Source organism: Dendronephthya gigantea, unplaced genomic scaffold (assembly GCF_004324835.1).
Source record: "Dendronephthya gigantea isolate DGI-Jeju-01 unplaced genomic scaffold, DenGig_1.0 000388F, whole genome shotgun sequence".
Lineage (NCBI taxonomy): Eukaryota > Metazoa > Cnidaria > Anthozoa > Malacalcyonacea > Nephtheidae > Dendronephthya > Dendronephthya gigantea.
Window position 1 is genome coordinate 33,659 of NW_021163398.1, and position 6,527 is coordinate 40,185.

The 6,527-nt window shown below is 38.3% G+C and overlaps 1 non-coding gene across 1 annotated transcript; it reads left to right on the top strand.

Moving 5' to 3' along the window:
• The first annotated feature begins 1,639 nt into the window (after positions 1 to 1,639).
• LOC114542752 lies at positions 1,640 to 1,792 on the top strand. The gene has a single exon (XR_003689748.1). It is a non-coding gene; the product is annotated as a 5.8S ribosomal RNA (ribosomal RNA).
• The last annotated feature ends 4,735 nt before the right edge of the window (positions 1,793 to 6,527 follow it).

A 6,527-nucleotide genomic window follows, 5' to 3' on the forward strand; every position in this document is an offset into this window, starting at 1 on the left:
GACAACTGACACTGATGCTCGCTCGCCAGAGGTGTGCCATCCGCGCACCACGTCCGAGAGCGCCTCATCCATGCGGATCGAGAGCGCGAACGTCACAATACACGAGCGACTGAATCTGGGCGGGGTGAATTGCTAACTCCATTCCCTTTCCTTTCAATGGTTTCACATACTCTTTAACTCTCTTTTCAACGTCCTTTTCATCTTTCCCTCACGGTACTTGTTCGCTATCCCTCCCGTGCCTGTATTTAGCTTTAGATGGGAGTTTACCACCCGTTTTGCATTCCTAAACAACCTGACTCTTCGAAAGCACATTGCAAGCATTGCCACATACGGGGTTGTCACCCTCTGTGACGTGCTGTTCCAAGCAACTTAGGCAGACTCGTTGCGCAGGAAAAGTACTTCTCGAAACTACAATTCGCCGTTGCAACAAAACGGAGATTTTCAAGTTGAGCTGTTCCCTCTTCATGTGCAATTTGCGTTTAAAGATTCGATGATTCACTGAATTCTGCAATTCACACTACGTATTGCAGCTGGCTGCGTTCTTCATCGATGCACAAGCCAAGACATCCACCGTTAAAAGTTGTATATTTTTTTTAAAAAAATTGCCAGGGATGTTTTCATTAATCAAGAACTAAAGTTAGAGGATCGAAGACGATCAGATACCGTCCTAGTTCTAACCATAAATGATGCTGACTAGGGATCAGCAAGTGTTATTTCATGACCTCGTTAGCACCTTAAGGGAAACTAAAGTTTTTGGGTTCCAGGGGAAGTATGGTTGCAAAGCTGAAACTTAAAGGAATTGATGGAAGGGCACCACCAGGAGTGGAGCCTGTTGCTTAATTTAACTCAACACAGGAAAACTCACCAGGTCTAGACATAGTAAGGATTGACAGATGGAGAGCTCATTCTTGATTCTATGGGTGGTGGTGCATGGCCATTTTTAGTTGGTGGAGTGAACAAGACCTTGACCTGCTAAACAGTCAGACGATTCGCGAATCGCTCTCGACTTCTTAGAGGGACTGTTGCGTGTTTAACCAAAGTCAGGAAGGCAATAACAGGTCTGTGATGCCCTTAGATGTCCTGGGCGCATACGTGCTAAACGGACGATGGCAACGAGTCGCTCCTTCACCGAAAGGTGTGGGTAGTATTGTGAATCATCGTTGTGCTGGGGATAGATCATTGTAATTCTTGGTCTTGAACGAGGAATTCCTATTAACCACAAGTCATCAGCTCGCGTTGATTACGTCCTTGCCCTTTGTACACACCGACCGTCGCTACTACCGATTGAATGGTTTAGTGAGGCCTCCGGATTGGCACTGTCAGATGGGCTTCGGCCCATCCGACGGACGTCCAAAAAGTTGGTCAAACTTGATCATTTAGAGGAAGTAAAAGTCGTAACAAGGTTTCTGTAGGTGAACCTGCGGAACGATCATCAATGTTTCAATCGAACGCGCTGTGAACTTACAAACAACAAGGGAGGTGAGCGCTTGTTCGCTCTTAAATGTTCGGTGGATGGACACATCAATCTCGAAACGCTATGAGTGCTTCATTTTGCCATTGCCTAACCTCCCCAATTTACTTTTTCAAACACAACATGTCGAAGTTTAACTGTGTGTTATATTTTTAATACAAAATATACAACTTTTATCGGTGGATCTCTTAGCTCGTGCATGGATGAAGAACGCAGCCAGCTGCGATACGTAGTGTGAATTGCAAAATTCAGTGAATCATTAAATTTTTGAAGGCAAATGGCGCTCTCGTTTATATCGGGAGCATGTCTGTCTGAGTGTTGGTTAACGAAACGCGAGTCGGTTTCGACTCGATTGGGGTGTCGTGCGGCGCTCAAAGCGGCGCGACCCTTGAACTGCACCACACGTTGCCTTTGCGACGTTAATGACGCGCGAACAAAGCCTAAACTATTGTATAGGAAAGGAGCTCTTCGTTTTGCGCGTGTTGGCCATTCATTCATTCATTAACCTCAGATCAGACAAGATTACCCGCTGAATTTAAGCATATTACTAAGCAAAGGAAAAGAAACTAACAAGGATCCCCACAGTAATGGCGACTGAAGAGGGAACAGCTCAACTTGAAAATCTTTGTTGTGTTTGAACGGCAATTTGTAGTTTCAAGAAGTACTTTCCTGGCGGAATGTGGCAATGCTTGAGCGCTAGCGGTGTGCTTTCGAAGAGTCAGGTTGTTTCGGAATGCAGCCCAAAACGGGTGGTAAACTCCATCTAAAGCTAAATACAGGCATGAGACCGATAGCGAACAAGTACTGTGGGGGAAAAAGTGAAAAGGACTTTGAAAAGAGAGTTAAAGAGTATGTGAAACCATTGAAAGGGAAGCGAATGGAGTTAGACTAAGAGATCGATTGGCCAAACTGTGAAAGCATGGCCTATCGATCCCTTAGTCTTTACGAGTTTTAAGCTAGGGGTGTCAGAAAAGTTACCACAGGGATCAATAAAGGAGCTCTTATCTTTTACCCCACCCCCCTCCCTGCATAGTTTGTTTTCTCTAATTGACACCCTTTTCAAGTTGATGAACTCATCCTCTTGGAAAACTAATTTCTTTTTCTATTAGTACCTCCCCTTTTTCTACGATTTTTTCTCATTTTTAGGTCATCCTCCTTGGACATCCTGCCATTAAGCTAACTTCACAATAATTTGCTTTGCTCTAGTTTCCAAAGATGAGTTAGTTATACAATATGCATGTGTGGGCATATATATATTTTATAAAAACTTTCAAACTCTTCCTGTCATTGACTGGATGGATTGTGTTTGTAATTGCGTTTGTAAAAACAGACAAAAAACATTTAATATATATTAAAACCTTTTCAGTGAGTGATTTATTTTTCTTCCTGTTACAAAAATATTTATATATATAGCTATAGTAAACTCTAATTTAAAAAGTTCCAAAATTGGAATGTTTTCTGATTTCCTTTAAGCCCGTCCCCTGTCTACATATATATGAACCGTTGTTTATATGCTTTAGTTTGCATTTTTTAACAATAATGTGAACAATATATTAACAAAGTTTTCCCCTGATTTTTTTAGTATTTTACCCCATTTTTTTATAACTATTATTTCTGTTTCAAAATGTTACCAAACGAATATTAAGTATATATATATACATAAATACTCTGTTTTTGCATTTTTACTTATCAGCTTTTTGTGCCTTTTTTTTTTGGATTTGCTATCATCTTGACCTGTTATTGAGCCACTCTGTTTAGCTGGTGTCATTTTCTTATGGATCGCAGCCTGATAATGTCTCCTCATCTTCGTCGAACAGGTTTGGCAGCAGGTTTTTTCTTATTATTACTAACAGATTTTTCACCATCATTGCTTGTGGTAGCCCTTTTTGCCGTAGTTTCGTTATTATCATCACTTGAGGAGGAAGAATCACTTGACGATCCCCCAGAAGATGAGCTCTGAAACAGTTTAGCCAACTCTCTTGGTGGTTTCCGTGAGACCCCAGAGGATGACCCAATGGCGGCTGCAGTGTTGTTGTATGGTTTCAGCAGGAAAGACTTCATGTCTTTTGCCTCCCCAGTCTTGGCAAACTGCAACGCCTCTTTGCTTTGGAGTGATCGATCCAGCAGCTTTGCATATTCCTGGGGATTTCTAAGTATTGTTGTTGATATGACATAGTTGGCTGCGATAGAGAAGATACCATTGGACAGCTGGCACAGCTGATCCATTAGATCATCTAACTTTGTGTTTCCAACAAAAAACGGACAAATCTTTTTGCATCTTCCTGGGTTGGAGCAGATGATCATCTTTTGCATTAAGGGTTTGAAGACTTTGTTGGATTGATGAAAATCCACTCTGTAAATTTTCGAAGACCTTTGGGTCAATTATGCCTTTCCCATTTTCTTGCAGTAAGTCCAATTTTGTAATAATAGACTCACTGAGTTTTGACAGTGCAATCTCTGGTCTAGTTAGATATTCACAAGAGAACGGCTTTACTCTCGCAAAGACGTGTTGCGGTTTTATCTCTTGGGCTCTGCCATAGGGAGTTAGGAAATTTCGTATACACTGATTGTACCACTTAACGCCATTTGCCTCTTTTCTTGGTGATGGGGTACTTGCTTGTTTGCTCATCTAAATATTTCAGAAGAATACATGTCAATTTCAGTATTATAAGAGATTGGGGAGTATTTAGTGACAGGTAAAGTGTGATTGAGGGAAAAATATTTTGAATGATCACAGAGTTACTGGTGTGACTTGGGTGGATAAAAGGGGTGTCATAAAGCGGATATTTGTCAATGTTCTGCACCTTGAAAGAGCAACATAAGCTCCACCGGGTGCAAAAATTGGGCTATCAAGCCACACAATGGAGTAGTCGAGTGTTTCACCTTGTACTTTTGGGATTGTTAGTGCTTATGCAGGCATGAATAGGTATGTCGTTTTGATTGTGAAATTCTCTAACTGATTAGAGACTGGGTACACCTGAACTATGTTGTTGTTGTTCAGTTGTAAAATCACAGTTTTGCTTTGCATTTGTATAACTGTTGCAACACGACCATTGACAAATGGCTGGTTTTTATTCCTGTTTTGTGTAATCATAACTCTCATTCCTCAATGAATTGGAATTCTACCGAGGCTGCAGTCTGAATCTGCATATCCTAATATGGTTGACCTGTTCATTACCTTATTTAAAACAACCGAGTTTATTCTATTTGCTGCTTTGTGGGAAACTGTTATTACATTTTTATTACATTATTCAATGATTTTAAATGTATTTTCCAATCTTTCTACTTTAGGTTCTATCCTAAAGATTTCATCAAATTCCTCAAATAATTCCTTGATAATTTGGATAGCATTGTCCCTTTTTCCCAGAAAAGTCTTCAAATCCACAGTTTTCGGTGGCATTTTGGGCGATGTGATTTAATGTTCAGTCTTGTATAATTAATGAGCCTCCTTCTTGTGCTCGCACGCTGTTCAAGCTAAGGGGCTATATTTTATTTTTATTTCGTACGTTTTTCCATAGGCAAAGTAAAGATTTCTGACCTTACTTAGAATTCTAACAACTCTTGCTCTTCAGGATTATTCAAAGGACGATCAGTCGCTGTATATTTGCTGTTGGTTGTCCTTGAATGCTTTAGTTTGTCACAAAAGTTTACGCCCCGATTGTTGCAAGCTGGCAAGTCCACTTGTTTAGGAAAATTTTGACTGTTTCGCACTTTCGATTCAAAGCACTACTTTATTGGACTTCCCAGAGGATTTAGGCCACTTATTTTTTGTACTTATTTTTATTCTTGTGCCATCATGAAGACATTACACAGATGAATAAATAATGAAGTCAACTACAACAAAAATACATCCCCAATTATTTGATAAATACATGATATATATGTAAGCTTTAAATGATTCAATCAGTTACTCACAATTTTCGTGAGCCTTTCCTAGCTGTAGTTCCGTTAAGCAGAAAAAATGGATTAGTTTCACATATTTATAGTATTTTGAAGACCCTTTTCAAAATGTCCCGTGTTCTTTTCGAATGTTTCCTTGCACGTCCTCTGTGCGTTCATAGACTTTTTAAGATCTAAATAGACGTTTTCGAACGGGTTGTTTTCAAATTTTTTTAACTCAATGAAATGAATTGCTGATCTAATATTCTGTTTTATCCTTTGTCAAACCCTTTTAAACATTCTTACTGAATTTCAAGTCTAGCAAATCAATACTAAAGAATTTAGCTTTCAATATCTAACATCTTATATAAAAGAAAAATTGCTATTTTGGACAATTGTTTTCAAATTTTTTTAACTGAATAAAATGAATTACTGGTCTAATATTCTGTTGTATCGTTTGTCAATCCCTTCTGAACAATCTTACTTAATTTCAAGTTTAGGAAATATGTAAAAGAATTTAGCTTTCAAAATCTACCATCTCATATAAGGGAAAAATTGCTATTTTTGGACAATTGGTTTAAAATTTTTTGACCTGAATGAAATGAATTCCTGGTCTAATATTCTGCTGTATCCTTTGTCAATCCCTTTTGAACATTCTTACTGAATTTCAAGTCTAGCAAATCAATATTAAAGAATTTAGCTTTCAATGTCTGACATCTCATATAAGGAAAAAATTGCTACTTTGGACAATTGTTTTGAAATTTTTTGACCTAAATGAAATGAGTTGCTGGTTTAATATTCTGCTGTATTCGTCGTCAATCCGTTCTAAACATTCCTACTGAATTTCAAGTCTAGGAAATAAATATTAAAGAATTTAGCTTACAAAATCTGTCACCTCATATTGCACAATAATGGCTTTTTAGACAATGGTTTTCAAATTTTTGAACTGAATGAAATGAATTGCTGGTCTCTATCCTGTTGTATCTTTTGTCTATCCCTTCTGAACATTCTTACGGAATTTTAAGTTCAGCAAATCAATATTAAAGAATTTATCTTTCAAAATCTGACATCACATATAAAGGAAAAATTGCTATTTTGGAAAATTGGTTTCAAATTTTTTGACCTGAATGAATGAATTGCTGGTCTTTATTCTGTTTTATCCTTTGTCAATCCCTTT